This window comes from Pleurodeles waltl, chromosome 11, assembly GCF_031143425.1.
Source record: "Pleurodeles waltl isolate 20211129_DDA chromosome 11, aPleWal1.hap1.20221129, whole genome shotgun sequence".
In the NCBI taxonomy this organism is placed as follows: Eukaryota; Metazoa; Chordata; class Amphibia; order Caudata; family Salamandridae; genus Pleurodeles; species Pleurodeles waltl.
In genome coordinates, this window is record NC_090450.1 from 259,798,315 (window position 1) to 259,815,946 (window position 17,632).

The window sequence follows — 17,632 nt, forward strand, 5'->3', positions numbered from 1 at the left end:
GGAGTCAAGGGAGCCCCTCTTGTGGAACACTTCCAAGAATGGTTGCATACAGCGGAAGATATCAGGTGGACAGTTCTACTGACAATACAACCCAACGGAGCATTGACAACTAAGAACCTTCTACGAATGGAAGCAAGATTGATAGAAAAATTTCAAACTGCAAAAACAGGACTTAATGATGCTGATGAAATATGGGCTCTAATTAAGTAAAAATGGTAACTATTGCCAGAAATTCATAAATTATGTTGGGGTTACTGCTTTATTAAAGAATGCGCAAATTGAGATATGTGATATCAGAGATATAAGCAGATCAATGGGCATACAGTTTAGTGTTTGCCGAGACAATTGGTTTAAATTTATGCTAGGCAGCTAGTTTGAAGAAGGATGAAATGCTCGTGTTTGACTAGAACATAAAAAGAGCAGTGTTAATCATATAAGTCCCCAATAATAGACCAGCTCAGACAACTTGGCAAATTCAGTCAATTATGACAAAATGAAACGTTTGAACAGCCATATAGATAGTCAAGCAGGTTCTCCACCTCATATCACTAAAAGATGCATTTTAGTTTCCTCCTGGGAGTTATAATCATTAGAAGATTTACGAGTTTAATAGTGTTAAGATGGCCGCCGGGATTTAGTTGTTTGTTAAGAAGGGTTAGAGTTCCCACAATTCTATGGGGTCGCCAAGGCAACCAGACAGTAAACGGAAAGACGCCAGTTAAGGACACGAGCAGCCGGCCGCCGAGTAGCGAGTGCTGCACGGAACACGGCTTCAAAATTGCACGTGTTCCTAAATGCGAGCGTTCCCAATTTAGACGCTGGTCACGGTAAGCCGAAAGTCTTACAAATGAAGTGACTCTGATTTCGGTGACAGTTTTGAAATATAGCCATAGAAAATATACACTGACTAGACCACTCGTTTTTTCGCTAGAGAAAGGCGACTAGAAGCATCTTCAGTCGGCTCTTAACAGGAATTGATTTTAAACAAGTTCGGTACCCCAGATGTGGGCAACAAGAACTAAGGTAAATATGTGTTATATTTCATTGTGCAAACTAAGTAGAGATATATTTGAAATATAGAAATTATCCAGCAGAGATAATGTTAATAATTAGGGCTCTAGAATGTTTTTCAAAAAAATTTTCTGCAGTTAAGCCATTTAATTGACTCTCTGGGTGTAGTAGGACACACTACAAATACCTGGGCACTATCGATTTTAGATAGATCTTAAATAAGTTTTTAACACAAAATAAAAACATTTTGTAGATGTGATGTATATATGTATGATACACTTTTGGTGATTGGGTTATAAATGACATGTGGTAGGCACATTTGTAAGAATTCTTTTTGGTTTTCTTTTTTTAGAATTCCTTCTGCCCTTTTCCAGTCCTGATGAGGCCTTAAATTGAAAGGCCGAAACGCGTTGACTTTATAGAGTGCAAGAGCACTGGGTTTATTAAATACTTGATGAGAATATAAAGAGTGTAGGTACACTAGAATACACTAGTGTGAAAGCAATATTTAACACTAGATTAGTAAGTGTACGCAGAAGCCCAGTACCTTAGCATGCAGAAGTGGATTACATGTGAAATGTTAATGGTGTCCACTATTTAAATGTATAGGGCTCATGTTTGTGTTTCTGTCCTCCTGTAATATCATTAATTGTGATTGTATAAGTCCTGTGTTTGTGTAGGTCGATTGTTATACCTAGTAAAGTACAATTAGTTATGTGTTTTCAGTCACTGTATTGTATACAAGCCTTTTCATTTTCCTAATTTCCCTATCGTTTTTTGACTATTATAATTGGTTTTGAAATAATTCCGAGTAAGAAATAAACTCAATAGTAACAGAATTCAAGACTGTGCTTATAACTTAGGTTAAATCTGTCTCTACCCGCCAATGCTTGTTTTGTTGATGCTTTATTTACCCTAGGTTGGGTTGAGTTAAAGGGTTCCCCCTTTTTGTTAATTGTTCTATGGTACACCTAGTTAGGTGTGAGGGAAAACAGTGAGTAATTCACACAACTCCATGATTTGGAGGAGAAGTTAGTTATAATTGTTGGTCAAAAAAGGACGAAATTAGTGAGGTGATATGACCTAGAGAATAAATCAAACATTGAAGTGTGTCCTCTATATTCTAGATATAGATAATGTCAGACCATCAAACAGTCAGCTACACAGACGAACAAATATCGAAACTTTTGGAATTACCTTCTCTCTTAAGTGGGGAATCGCCACCGAGTGAGACCCCCAAATTGGATAAAATAGAGAGATTGAAGCAGCTTAAAAAGAAAAACACTAGAACCCAATTACATGCACAGGTACTACTTGAACATCTAAAAAATAACACAATCCCATATGGGTTACAAGTAAAAAATATTCCTGTAATCTTCACAAGCGACCCTAAATATTTGACACAATTCAGCGGGGTGGGCACTAAATGTTCCCGTGATTGGCTAGCACTATCAGTTGAAACAGCGTTAAGGATCAGTGAATGTGAACTAAAAGAAATTGCCACCCTTGAACAAGAAATATCAACAGATGAGTCGATACAAAATGTCCAGCAATTGTTGGATACAGTTAATAAAATCATAACAGATTTCAAAACTAACACGATTAGCCAAAAAACAACTAAACTAGCTCGAGATATAAAGAATTTTGACATCTTACATACTTACCCTTACTTAAGAGAAGATTTCTACAAAAACAATAATCCAAATAACCTCAATTTGCTATCCCAAACAAGATCGCGGAAAAAATTCATCACTTTCTCAGATACATCCTCTGAATCCGAACCAGATATACAAGGGACTTATCCAGTGCCACAACCTTTTTTAGGCAGAGGTACTCGGAGAGGTTCAAGAGGAGGGGGAGGCAATTTCAGGGGCCAATTCCAAGACCACAATTTTTTCCGAACCAGAAGGAGGGCATACAGACGACAATAATGGAATCTAATAATTTAATTCCCATTTACAACTTATCAACACATCCTTTAACAGAAATTGAAAAACAGGTGTTAAGTAAAGGCTTATCCTTTGTCCCAATCAGAAGTCCAGATCCAGTGGAAAGCAAAACAGAAGTATTAAAATTTCTTCGTAAAGTCAGATTGAGAGCTTTCTTTAATGCATTTCCAATGCAAGATAGTACAGAGGACAGTGGCCTCAGACCTCGATCCAGTTTCTTACCAGATAAAAATGATCTACCAGAAGAAATCAGAATATTTGAAAATCTAGTTTTGAAAGAACTAGATGACCTCAATTCCCCAAAAAAATTTTTCAATGACAATTGTTCTAAAATAGAGAAAGAAGCTATCCAAAAATTGGCTAATAACCAAGAAATCATTATAAAACCGGCTGATAAAGGTGGTGGGATTGTGATTTGGGGGCAAGAACATTACAACTCAGAAGCCATGCGCCAATTGAGTAATTTACACCATTATCGTGTAATACAAAGAGATATACCTAAACAGGTCAAGAACATAATTGAAACGCTTACTGCAAGAGCAAAAGAACAGGGTTGGATAAGTACAAAAGAACATGATTTTTTAAATCAGTCCGATGAAAGAATTCCCTGTTTTTATATTTTACCCAAAATACATAAAAATTTAGAACACCCACCGGGCAGACCAATAGTATCAGCCTGTGGATCTATTCTAGAACCCCTTGCCCAATTTGTTGATGTATTCATAAAACCAGCTGTAACTAAAACATCGGCTTATATAAGAGACTCCATGGATATTATCAACAAGCTGGAGGATTTAACATATGATAAAAATAACCAGTTTCTGGTGACTTTTGATATTGAATCGTTATATACGAATATTCCCCAAGATGAAGCAATTGAAGTTATTCGACATACTTTGAACAACAATAGTCAATTGCATACCCCTCCGACAGAATTTTTAGTTGAATTGGCCACATTGTGTTTGAAACATAACTTTTTCAAATATGATGATCAACTATATCGCCAAGTTAAAGGTGTGGCAATGGGCTGTAGTTTTGCCCCAGAGGTCGCAAACTTGGTAATGGATTTTTTCGAACAAAAATGGGTTTACCCACAAACTAACCCATTCAGAAAGCATATTAATCACTGGTTCCGCTATATTGATGACATTCTGATTATTTGGCAAGGGCCAGAAGAGACTTTAGATGCATTCCATGAATGGCTAAACCATCGCACAGTGGATTTCACTTTCACTATGAATAAGGATAAAGAAAAAATCAATTTCCTTGACCTATGGTTATGGAATAATGATGGCAATCTAGCCGTCAAGCTATATAAAAAACCTACTGATCGTAACACTCTCCTGCATTTCTCAAGTGGACATCCACGCTCACTTAAACAAAACCTACCTTTTGGACAATTCCTAAGGATCAGGAGAAATTGTACAGAAAAAACTGATTACTTGGAGAATGCAGATGAATTGATTAAGAAACTTACCGATAGGGGATACCCCAGGAAATTAGTTAAAAATGCAGCTAAAAGAGCTTGGTTTATACCGAGAGAAACATTGCTGGTCCCTAAAGAGAAATCAAAAAAGCTCCCGCTTACATGTGTGATCACATTTAGCCCTAAGGCAAATAAAATACGATCAATCATTGAACGTAATTGGAAAATCATTGGTGACTTGCGCATAGATCAACCACTGTTCTCATTCAAAAAGGCACGCAGCTTAAGAGAGCAATGGGTCAAGGCAGAACAGCCTCAAACTGATAGAAAGAAAGATCTAAGGACGCTTTTACAACTGCCAGCGGTCCAAGGGCATTATAAATGTGGAAAATGTGTGGCTTGCCAGTTTACACAAGACACCAAAGAGGTTAAAATAAATGGGAAAACACATGTACAGAAAGATTTCACAAATTGTAATTCGAAAAATGTTATTTATTGCATTATGTGTCCATGTGAGAAAGCATATATTGGACAGACTTCACAAGTAGTCAAAACCAGAATTCTCCAACATCGGTCGAGAATCAAGTGTGGAGTCAAGGGAGCCCCTCTTGTGGAACACTTCCAAGAATGGTTGCATACAGCGGAAGATATCAGGTGGACAGTTCTACTGACAATACAACCCAACGGAGCATTGACAACTAAGAACCTTCTACGAATGGAAGCAAGATTGATAGAAAAATTTCAAACTGCAAAAACAGGACTTAATGATGCTGATGAAATATGGGCTCTAATTAAGTAAAAATGGTAACTATTGCCAGAAATTCATAAATTATGTTGGGGTTACTGCTTTATTAAAGAATGCGCAAATTGAGATATGTGATATCAGAGATATAAGCAGATCAATGGGCATACAGTTTAGTGTTTGCCGAGACAATTGGTTTAAATTTATGCTAGGCAGCTAGTTTGAAGAAGGATGAAATGCTCGTGTTTGACTAGAACATAAAAAGAGCAGTGTTAATCATATAAGTCCCCAATAATAGACCAGCTCAGACAACTTGGCAAATTCAGTCAATTATGACAAAATGAAACGTTTGAACAGCCATATAGATAGTCAAGCAGGTTCTCCACCTCATATCACTAAAAGATGCATTTTAGTTTCCTCCTGGGAGTTATAATCATTAGAAGATTTACGAGTTTAATAGTGTTAAGATGGCCGCCGGGATTTAGTTGTTTGTTAAGAAGGGTTAGAGTTCCCACAATTCTATGGGGTCGCCAAGGCAACCAGACAGTAAACGGAAAGACGCCAGTTAAGGACACGAGCAGCCGGCCGCCGAGTAGCGAGTGCTGCACGGAACACGGCTTCAAAATTGCACGTGTTCCTAAATGCGAGCGTTCCCAATTTAGACGCCGGTCACGGTAAGCCGAAAGTCTTACAAATGAAGTGACTCTGATTTCGGTGACAGTTTTGAAATATAGCCATAGAAAATATACACTGACTAGACCACTCGTTTTTTCGCTAGAGAAAGGCGACTAGAAGCATCTTCAGTCGGCTCTTAACAGGAATTGATTTTAAACAAGTTCGGTACCCCAGATGTGGGCAACAAGAACTAAGGTAAATATGTGTTATATTTCATTGTGCAAACTAAGTAGAGATATATTTGAAATATAGAAATTATCCAGCAGAGATAATGTTAATAATTAGGGCTCTAGAATGTTTTTCAAAAATTTTTTCTGCAGTTAAGCCATTTAATTGACTCTCTGGGTGTAGTAGGACACACTACAAATACCTGGGCACTATCGATTTTAGATAGATCTTAAATAAGTTTTTAACACAAAATAAAAACATTTTGTAGATGTGATGTATATATGTATGATACACTTTTGGTGATTGGGTTATAAATGACATGTGGTAGGCACATTTGTAAGAATTCTTTTTGGTTTTCTTTTTTTAGAATTCCTTCTGCCCTTTTCCAGTCCTGATGAGGCCTTAAATTGAAAGGCCGAAACGCGTTGACTTTATAGAGTGCAAGAGCACTGGGTTTATTAAATACTTGATGAGAATATAAAGAGTGTAGGTACACTAGAATACACTAGTGTGAAAGCAATATTTAACACTAGATTAGTAAGTGTACGCAGAAGCCCAGTACCTTAGCATGCAGAAGTGGATTACATGTGAAATGTTAATGGTGACCACTATTTAAATGTATAGGGCTCATGTTTGTGTTTCTGTCCTCCTGTAATATCATTAATTGTGATTGTATAAGTCCTGTGTTTGTGTAGGTCGATTGTTATACCTAGTAAAGTACAATTAGTTATGTGTTTTCAGTCACTGTATTGTATACAAGCCTTTTCATTTTCCTAATTTCCCTATCGTTTTTTGACTATTATAATTGGTTTTGAAATAATTCCGAGTAAGAAATAAACTCAATAGTAACAGAATTCAAGACTGTGCTTATAACTTAGGTTAAATCTGTCTCTACCCGCCAATGCGTGTTGCTGCATTGGCACTCAGCAGCAAATTCAGCGCCGGCGCAGGGGGCAACACAGGGGTGCGCCATATTCTATTTAATATGTGCATCCCTGCAATGTGAAAATGATGGTGTGCGATGCTGCCAAATTTGACGAAGCAAGGCACACCGTCATTTTCCCATAAATCTGTCCCTAAGTCTTCCAATGCTGGAGGGCTGAAGGGTGCAAAGGAGCAGGGAAAATGTCTTAGATGGACGCAGCAAGAAGTCTGATGAGCTGGGCTAAAACCCTGAGAGCAAGGCGCCTGATTTATTGCTTGATGCAGCCATGGGCCCCCTTTATCCCAGGGAAGGATTAGTGCATGCTTACATTTAAGAGGGTTGTTGCAGTGTTTCTCAAAGGTCTTTTGGTGGGGGCACAGCAAAAGAAGAGCGCCAGGCAGATGCTAACTTGCCCAGCACTTACTTTATTTTAGCAGGATTGACTCCAGGGACTATAATTGTTGATTTCTTTTTACAGCTGCAATACTGAATGGGAAAAGAGGTAGATACCCCATTATTACTTTCCTCTGACTCACACATAATGTAGAAAAACTCAGTAGGGTGGAGGATGACGCAAGCTGGACCTACTTGCTGGGGTTTTGGAAAGTGCAAGGTGCCCCTAAATTCCGTGAAACTGTAAAGTTGTTTCCCACTTATTTCTGACTCTCTTTTTTGTAACTAACAGGTAGTAAGGGATTACGAAAGAAAGAAGAAAATGCAGGTAAAAAATAACGACCTCATTAAGATACAAGAAGTTTGTACACACATTATAGAAAGGATTTGGGGAAGCTATGTTGCAAAGGAATACCCAGGATCGCTGCTTATTATAAATGTAGCCAAAATATAGAGATAATTAGACTGGATTTTGTGGAAATAAAGTAGTCTGAAGATTCGAAGTGGCGAAATACAAAGCCACTGCCAGATAGGGATCACTATGTGACCACCGAGTATACCAGTTAGCTGCCACATCATACGAAAAGAGGTAGATTACAATCATTAAGACGTGTTCTAGAGTGCATTGAGTGGGACCTCGCAGGCAATTGGTTGCACTAGTGCAGACTGGAGGTCATAAAAAAACTAAACGAAGAATAGTAGGAGGGAGGCAAACGGTGGTTGAAAGCGCCCAAGGCAAAACATGGACACGTGGGTAAGTGCCTGAGAAGAAAGGCAGGATAGAGTATATCTCCTCTCTAAAACCAAATCATGTAGCACCTGGGGAAAAGGTGCAAAAAGGGGATCTGCTAGAGTAAAGACGTCCAAAAGGACAAAGAACTAAGCAAAGTTATACGGTTAAATAATAATGAGAGGAAGCCATATTGTGCAAAGTAGATCCCCTCATGCTCTTGAATGGTAGTATTAGTATTGGTGTTAAAACCTAGGCTTCTTATAAAGGCACTGTAGGCATACAGCATGCTTAGATCACAACTCAAGGTAGCGTGTATCTCCTCAGTACCTACAAGTACGAGGCAGGCAGCAAGAACATGTAAATAGGCTTGTGTAATAAATAAGCTCAGAACATGCAGGAAACAGGTTGCCTAGTTTCTCTGCCTCAGAAACTGTCCTCCCACACAAAGCTAGAAAATGGGTCCTAACTTTGGGCCATATTTATACTTTTTTAGGCAAACCAGCGCCAGCACTGGTTTGTGTAATTTTTTTTACCACCGGCTAACGCCATTCGTATGCACCAGGCAGGTGCCTTTTTTAAGGATTGATGTTAGCCGGCGCTGCAGGCTGGTCAGAGTAAAAAAAAAAATGACCCAAACCAGGCAGCGTTGGCGTAGGGAAAAATGTGGGTTGTGCATCAAAAAATGGTGCAAGTCAGGTTAGAGTCAAAAATCATGGCTCAAACCGGACTCTCGCCATTTTTTGACGCACAACCCCATTGAAATGACTTCTGTCTTAGCAAAGCCAGGAGTCATGCCCCTTACACAATGGCCATGCCCAGAAGCCTTCTGTCCCCTGGGCATGGCCATTGGGCACAGTGGCATGTAGGGGGACCCAAGTTAGGCCCCCCTATGCCACTTTAAAAAAATAAAAAATTATGCTCACCTCAACTTACCTGTACTTTCCTGGGATGGGTCCCCCATCCATGGGTGTCCTCCAGGGGTGGGCGAGGGTGGCAGGGGGTGTCCCTGAGGGCAGAGAATGGCACCTCTGGACTGCTTCCATGGTCAGAGACCATGGAAGTGAGCCCACAGATCCCTTAACACCTGCCCTCACCCAGGTGTTAAATAACGGCACACATCAGGCTGTGTGCCGTTTTTTAAGGCCCACCCCCTCCTGTAAGTCAAAATGACGCAGGAGTATAAATAAGGCACACAGGCCTTAAAGTCATTTTTTGGACGGGAACACCTACCTTGCATGTCATTAACGAAAGGCAGTTTCCCGCATCCAGAAAATGACGCACACAGAGGGATTTTGACGTTCGGGGGGTCGGACGTCATAGTATAAATATGGTGTTAGGTTTGCACCGAATGTGTGTCAAAAATTTTTACGCACATTCGGCACAAACAGAGTATAAATGTGACCCTTTGTTCCAATGTGTCACTTGCACCATTCTGTGTCACCTCCCACACTGCAAAAGTACACAAACCATCAACACAGTCAGTAAAAACACTATAGTAAATATCTGTGCTCCATAAAACCTGACCTGCTCTTTGTTTCTTTAACTAAAGATATAACTTCTTGATGGACAGACATGCTTTATTTGCCTCCCAGAAACATTAATTAAAACTACTCTTCGGTTCAGTGCCTCGCTGTGGAGGGCACAAACATGCACATAAATATTGGCTGCCTAGGAGCAAAAGGAGCTTTATTGAAGACAGTATTGCTTATAACATTCGGTAACTGCCCCCATCTCATAAGATGTTCTTATATTTTAGCCTCTCCTTGGAAAATAAGCTTCAACATTGAATCTACCCTACCCACAGTAAGACCCACTGGGCCTGGATTCATACCTTTCAGACTCTCTTATATCTGATTTGGTATGCTGCTTTTTGATTTCTTTCAAGATTATGAGTGATCTTGCCCCATGCCCAACCAGAGACAGACATGGTGAAATCTAGAGACCTCAAACATATTGACAACAAACACTAATAAAAGCAACTGGTCTGGGATTCATGAACACAGATGCGCAAACTCAGACACATGCAGAAATGCACAGACTAGTTGTCCCATGTCTCTGCACCTCCTATGTCTGTGCCCTATTTTAAATTGTCTTCGTTTGTCAGTGTTGTTTGTTATTTATAAGATTGCAGTGCTGGTGCAATGCAGAATTACAAACTTGGGGAATCGAAAATAGATTAAAGACATAAAGGCATAAAGAGGCAGATTGATAGATTATTGGCACAGATTGTCTATGCACATTTTTGCATGCATCTGTTTCCATGCACTATCAGGTTATTACAGAGCACATAGGTTTGCCAGTTCCTGTTTTTGGGCTATCATCCTCTTTTTAAATATTTCATGTGCTTTGCAGACATGGCTGCAAACAGGTTGTGACTTAAGGGAAAAAGAGAAATTCAAAATTCAAAAAGATATGGAAACAGATGTGCTTGTTAACCTTACCAATGAAAAGTCTTGACCCTGAAGAATCGTTTCAAGAAATAAATGAATGGATGGAATATTTATTAAAGTGGAAATGTCATACTCCTTTCAATTAGTTCCAGCCCATTGGTGGTATGTAATTATTTTATAATTGATTTCACACATATTTTATATATCGAATTAATCCAAAGCTTTCAAACAGCAGTTTTATGTGGCAATCCCAGGCACAAAACAATTCCTATGCCTTAATTAAACTCTACAGTAGAGACAGGGAGAAGCAAATTAACCGTTATGTTTGCTATGCATTTGCACACTCGGGAACCAGAAAGTTTTGCGAAATAAACATTGCAATGATTTAGTTAAAGTATGATTTGGAGTTAATCCAAACTATGGAATTGTTCTTACATTCTGAGATGTTCATTGTGTGATCAGCCCGTGGAAAACTGCTGGCTCATCTGAACCAAAATATAGAGGGAAAATGTGAAGATTCGTTCAATACATTTTTGCATTTTTCATGGAAGGACAAATCTTGGAATGCTAACAAAGGGACGCAATGTGTTACTAAACGCTAATTTAACAATACAGAATATGCTTTTGGCTTAGTATTAGTGGTAGCCTGGACAGTCTACAGAGTAAAGTGCACCCAAATTCTGAGGACATCAGGAAAATAATACACATGGGGAGATGCGATGTGGAAATACTGGTATCATATCATATGTAAAAGTATGTGGAGGTAAGAGTTAACAAGCATTTGCAATGCAATAGGTCTTGCATTTGTTTGAGTTAGAGCTATTGACGTTGTAAATGTATAACTGGACTTTTCTTGCAACATAAATTGGTTAACCCTACTGCATACTTTTGTCCTCTCTGCCACATAATTCCAGTGGCCCTGCATCTAACTAAAGCACTTCAATTCATCTTCTTCCTCTATCCGTAGCAAAAAATGAAAATATTGCCATTATTTATTATATTTATTTATATTACACACACATATACACATAGAAGTAGAACACAACAGTCGTGAGACAGCGCATGCGTGCTGGCAAGGCTTGACCTAAAAACCTGGACAGAGGGAGATAAAAGGGGCACTTCCTGGTCAATGCTTTTAAACGAAAGCATGTACCACTCACCAGTGCAGGCTTGTATTAGGCTTAAGGCCTGCTGCATCTTGCAGCTTGCAAGCTACATCCCGTGCAAAGCAGATATTCAGTCCTGGCAGTTACCTGCACCGTGCGGCCTCCAAAGTTATATTTGTTGCTTTATCAAATACTGCTAAAAAATGTTGGTCCAAGAAGTGTCTAATTGCATAATAATCATGGCATCGACCTCAGCAGTGAAAAGGCTGAGTTGCCTCCACCAGGTCGTGGAAAGAGCTTGCGACTTGAAAGTTGCACTTGAGCATTTGCCAAAGTTTATCTGTTAATCTGCGCTGGAGGTTCCCTCGTGATTCCCTAATGTCTGACTCAGACATGTGGCTGATAGCATCCTTGGTGCAGTGGCTAAGCCAGGGTGATGAGCCCGCTGCCTGCCGGCTCCTAGCGCACACTGCGTTCTCCAACTAGGCGCAGATGTCACCTAGGGAGCCCTGGAGGTGCTGTGGTGGGAGTTGAAAGTGCAGTGCTGGGTACGCCTTAATAATGAACGAGCTTTACTCCTACATTATGCATTAATGACCCTAAAAGTGCAGAATTATCTGCTTTTATAAACTTTTGGTCTGACGAGTTAGCATTTCTTGTTCTCGGCTGTAACCTTTCTTGGGGGCAAGGTGAGCTCCGGCCATTAAGATACTGCACTTCAGGAGCAGGATATTAGAGTCTCCAGCAACCTGTTTGTGCCTTGTCTCGCTGTGTGATCTTGGGCAAATTGTTTCACATGGGCCATACAGTAATGGAAAGTTGGAAAGATGCTTATAAGCTGTGATAAAATCTTATTTATGTCTGTTTAGTATCACCTCGGCTACATCCTGTTTGAATTCAGAACACTTTACACAGCTTGTAAACATCCAATGTATACTTAGAAATAGCACTGTATACAGGAAAATACCAAAGGAAAGAAAAGTCGAAATTACAGTTTAACATCTGGTTCTTCAGAGTGTTTCTTTACATTGTGTTATTTGCACAGGAATGCATGTTTAGCTTCAGCTCTGCTCCCTCAGTGAAGGGCTGCTGACATCACAGGCCTGGAAAAGATCTGCCTTGGTCCGACTGTCTGTATGCGCACTGCACTGTGATGTGCTTAATGACTTCAGCTAAACAAACAAGCCCACAAACCAACCAAACTGATGGGCGTGACATGGGCATGGTTAAAAGCCCATAAAGAGGGGGCCGGTATACGGTGGGTCGAAAAAGATGACTGGAGGGAGGAGGCTGAGTCAGAGCGACGGAGAAGATGGACAATAAGCAGATGATACGCTACAGCGAGGTGCTATTTAAGAAACAGAGGAAATCTGATTAATAAAATAACAAACTTGCCAATGAAAACAGATTACAAAAAAATGCTGCGTCGTTCATTAGCAACCTATGTCTTGTGCAGAAATCGGTGATCTGTCCATTCTACCCTATCCACAACCATTCCTCTTTCAACGGTGTACAAACAAACATCATATAATGATAACATTTGGGCTACACTGCAATCAACATGCAATGTAACAAAGCTAGTAAACACGCCAAGAGTGTGTTTTGCTGCGTGATCTCTGTAAAGGTAAACTCAAATTGTAGGCGGAGACGGGCCAGCTCCAGCCAAGTGGCGGTTCCCCAACCAGATGTGAATCATGGAGCAGACAAGGGCTAATAAAGAACGCCCTCGCAGAGGGCAGAGTCAGCCGAAGGCAAGCGGCACTACACTGCATTGGTGATGGGTGCGAAGGCCGAGAACCCACCACTGATGCCTGCCTCCCCAGGAGGAGTTCTCCGATACTCACCAGTCTCCTGAGCATAGCAGTACGGGACTGTGTGCTGTGCGCGGGGCTCTGTGCGTGCGGCCTCCGCTTTGAACAGAGAATGAAATGGCACGCGCAGCTCACCCACCTCCTCCTCCTCATGGACGGGCCTCCGAGCAGGGTCAGCAACGTCAACAGAGGACTGCGAGGGGAACCAGAGTTTCTCCGCTGCCTGTTCTTCTTTTGGAGCATAGTTCGGAGGCTTTTTGAAAAAGAGGTCTGCGGCGTTGCAAATATTTATTCACACAGTTTGATAGAGCGCAGAAATTACACAAAAGTGTTAGGGTGCTTCACTGTTGTGTGGCCCTGTCTAATAAGCGGGCCTGGTACGCAGCGCAGAAAAAGACGCAGGATACAGTATTGAAGTGCGTATCTAGAAACTTCAGTGCGAACCTCGTGGCTCTCCTTTTATTCAGCGAGCGCCTTACTTCAGGCGTGCAGGAAGAGAACAAGAGCGAGCTTGCCCTGGAAAAGCCCCTCTGTGTTTTTATTATGTTTGCAAAGGGAGCTGGTGGGGAGGAGGGACTGAACAAGCACCCACAGTGTTGAAGTGAAACAGGCAAATGCCAAAAAAAGTCCCTTACAGAACAGATAAACAGGACATTGCGTAATTACACAGTACTTTCTGCTGCTCCCAAAGTGAAATAAGGCAGGACAAAGAGGCTGAACTGACCACTAGCAAGCAAGGATTTTGAAGGACAATGAGAAGTAACAAATGAGAAGGCTGGAACTCACTCTATAGTATACTTAAAAGTATACAGCAGGCCAAACGCTAAAGCTCGACCTAAAAACAGGCCTATTTTTCACTGAGGGAGTCTGAATGATATCAAATGGGCAACGAGTGAAGCTCGTTTCGCCTATGTTGTCAACTAGAACCCCAATTTGAAAAATATCTCCTTTAGTCACAGTTATCTGTGTACAATTTGTCCCATGTATACACCCTACAGTCTGTTGTACTAGTCATATACGCAGTGCAGTGGTTAAGAGTCCTGGATGAGCCATGAACAACCTGACCTCCTGCCACCCACCCCTAGTATCCTCCGGATTACAGTACCTGTACCAGCTCAGATATTATAATCTATGCCTAGTGTCCTGCCAATCACCCACACCATCTTCATCTTCTGCATTACCGTCCCATTTTCTATCCATATTTAAAAAAGAAAATATGGTGTAATGCAACCTACATTCACAGCTCTCTACAGTAGCAGTCCTTCCAAAATCGAATACTAAAATCCTTTACCTCGCACCCAGCGACTATCCTCTTTCTTTTTCATGAATGCCTTCACCTTTCCACCATAAAAACAATTGGGGGCAGATTTACAAACCCTGACTGCTGCCTTACTGCCCCCTTAGCATAATTTTTATGATGCTATGGCTGCGTTAAGGTGAGCATTCCCCTGTGCCATATTTACAAAGTGATGCAATGCATGCATTGCACCACTTTGCCACTCCCTGCTCCACATTATGCCTGCACCAGGCGCACTGTACGCAAGGGGGATATTCTCATGCAGGGATGCTCAAAGAAATGGTGCAGTGAAATTTACAAGATTTCACTGCACCATTTTTTAAGTCATTTGTAATGCCTGCTCAGGGCAGGCGTTAAAGTGACGCACCCATAATAATCTATTGTAATCAATGGGCCTCTCTGTGAGGCTAGTTCAGCAAAGTGCCACACCAGCATCAAAATGTTGACGCTTTTGTGGTAAAGACCGCTATTGTACACCATATTGCAAATACATCGCAACCATGATGTCATTAAGAGGGTAAGGTGGACGCAAGAAAAGTGGCCCATTGGGACCGATCCACCAGTTTCTTGTAAATCTGTCCCATATTACCTGCATCCATTCTGTTACACCACACTCTGCCCTTTCCCTCCCCCTCCCAAACCTGAAGACCCACTTTCCACTCTCCCATTGAGAGTGCGGAGCCAGCTCCATGCTGACTGCCACCCTGTGAGTGCTGTTTGTCAGTGCGGTTTCTATTTCATGGTCAGTAGAGGCCTGCAAATACTCAAGGCTGTTAGGGATGTGGCAGTTGGTGGAGCAGAAGCCACCTGCATGCTTCCACCTTCCTTGGAGTTTAGAGACCCGGAGGAGGTGGCAGATCACTGCCAGAGTGACTACAGGCTTTTCACCCAAATGTTTCACCGCTGTAACATCAAGGCAGGTGTTGGACCTGGCCCTTTCTCCAGGAACACCCCCACACTTTTTGCGTTGATCGGTATTGCTGTGCTGAATGCATTTGTGATTGCTTTCTAACTGTGCACATTAGCAATGATAACCAGTGCTATGGTGCTCTACCACAAAAAATTGGAAATTTGCCCTGCAAATGATTGGTGTATTTAATTTACTTATACGTCCCTAGTATATGGTACTACATATGCAAGGTACTAATGTACTCAAGTAAATCAGTGGGCCTGAAGCACCCATTGTGCCACCCACTAAGATAGCACTTTAGAACATGTCTCAGGCCTGCCATTGCAGCCTGTGGGGTGGTTTTAAACTGCCCATTTGACCTGGCAAAATAAACCTTTAGTCAAGCTTAAACCTTCCTCTTTAATACTTATAAATCACTACTAAGGTAGTCCTCAGAAGCTCCTAGGACAGAGTGCATGGAATTTAAAAAGTATTACATTTGGTTTAAAGTATTACATGTCCTAGTAGTGAAAAACTCCTAAAGTTGTTTTTACTATTGTAAGGCGTACCGGCCTCATTGACTAACACTGGGTTACCTTATGACATTTAATAAGTGCTAACTTTGGAATTCTGAAAATGTCACTTTTAGAATGTCTGCATTTCCTTGTTCTAACCATTAGTGTCTTCTGCCAGTTTCCTGGGCCACATGACTGTGAACGGCTCTGTGGTTGCAGTTTGTGTATTCCACCCAAACAGTAATACAAGGGGGAGTAGATGTGGGTATAATGGCCCATCCTGCCATGATGGGTGGAGGCAGAGCTGTGCCCTGCTCCACTTGCACTTCAAATGGTTTTAAGCCTTAAAAAGGAGAGGCATTCCTCTCCTAATTACCTAACAAATCCCTGCATATACTTTATGATTTGTTATGGTTCAGGGAACGACAACAGAGATGTACAGAGAACGTTCCTAAAAAATCTGTCAGTGTACGACTGATTCCCTCTGTGAATATATGATGCCGTCAGCCCTCTCAGCATAATGCCTATTTCCGGATTTCTATGAAAATGTCCAAATGGTCATCTCCCTCTGTCAGGTGTATTCATGTATTCCTCTGGATCTTTTGTGTATAGTAATAATAAATATATTATAAATTTCAATAGGTTTGCATTCCGAACATTCAGAAAACAAGATAAAGTACAATTAAATTGGTAACAGTAACACTTGCAATGTACAGGGACTACAAATGGCAAAACTGCAGTTTTCAGCATGGAATAAATAAAAGCTACTATAATATTATTGTAGTTTTGATTAGTGATTTCAAAGAGGAGCCCAAAAAAAATACTAGCATGAAATTCTCTCCTTTGGAGAGATATAATAATGCCAGAAATTAAGGAAAACCATATATTTTGAAATTATCCACACTGTCCCTGCACCCAACCCGTTGGCCATGCAGAGGAATAGCCAGGTACTTTATCCAAACCCCTTCCATAAGCTAGCCCCACTGAACATGCCATTTGTTGAGGCTATCCAAACCCCCAACCAATTGCCAACCCAATGGCCAGTCCCTGCTCTTGACCCAAAAAGGGCAGTCAATCCCTTCAGCTGAGCGTGCATGGTTAGGACTTAGCCTGATCTACAGCCCTGTACCCAACCACCATGCTGTGGCCAACCCCGTAGCACATGCCCTTTATCTGTGTGCATTGGGGTGTGGGCACAGTGCCTGCCTGCATCAATTCTCCTGCCATAAAACATCTCCCACTTCGCACAGTCTTCAGCCATGCACTTTAAGGGTTGTATGCAGGCCCAGCACTCACCCCTCTTTCAGAAGCCTTGTGATTTCCATGCCCCTATATCTTTACTACAACAGTCAGAGGTCAGACACTTGTTATAACGTCTCCCCTCCAGGGGATTTTATTCCACAGTGCAAAAGTGAAAAAATGCACAAAATGGCAATTAAAATTGTGACTTATGTGATCTTGGTTTGACTTAGAAATCTTGAAATGGTTTCTACTTTTTACAGGTGTAGTGCTTAGTTTTCCAGGTCTCTGGGTACCCCTTGGCAATTCCTTGTGGTTATCTACTTCCGAACTGATTAATTTGCAATTTTCAAGATGGTGGGG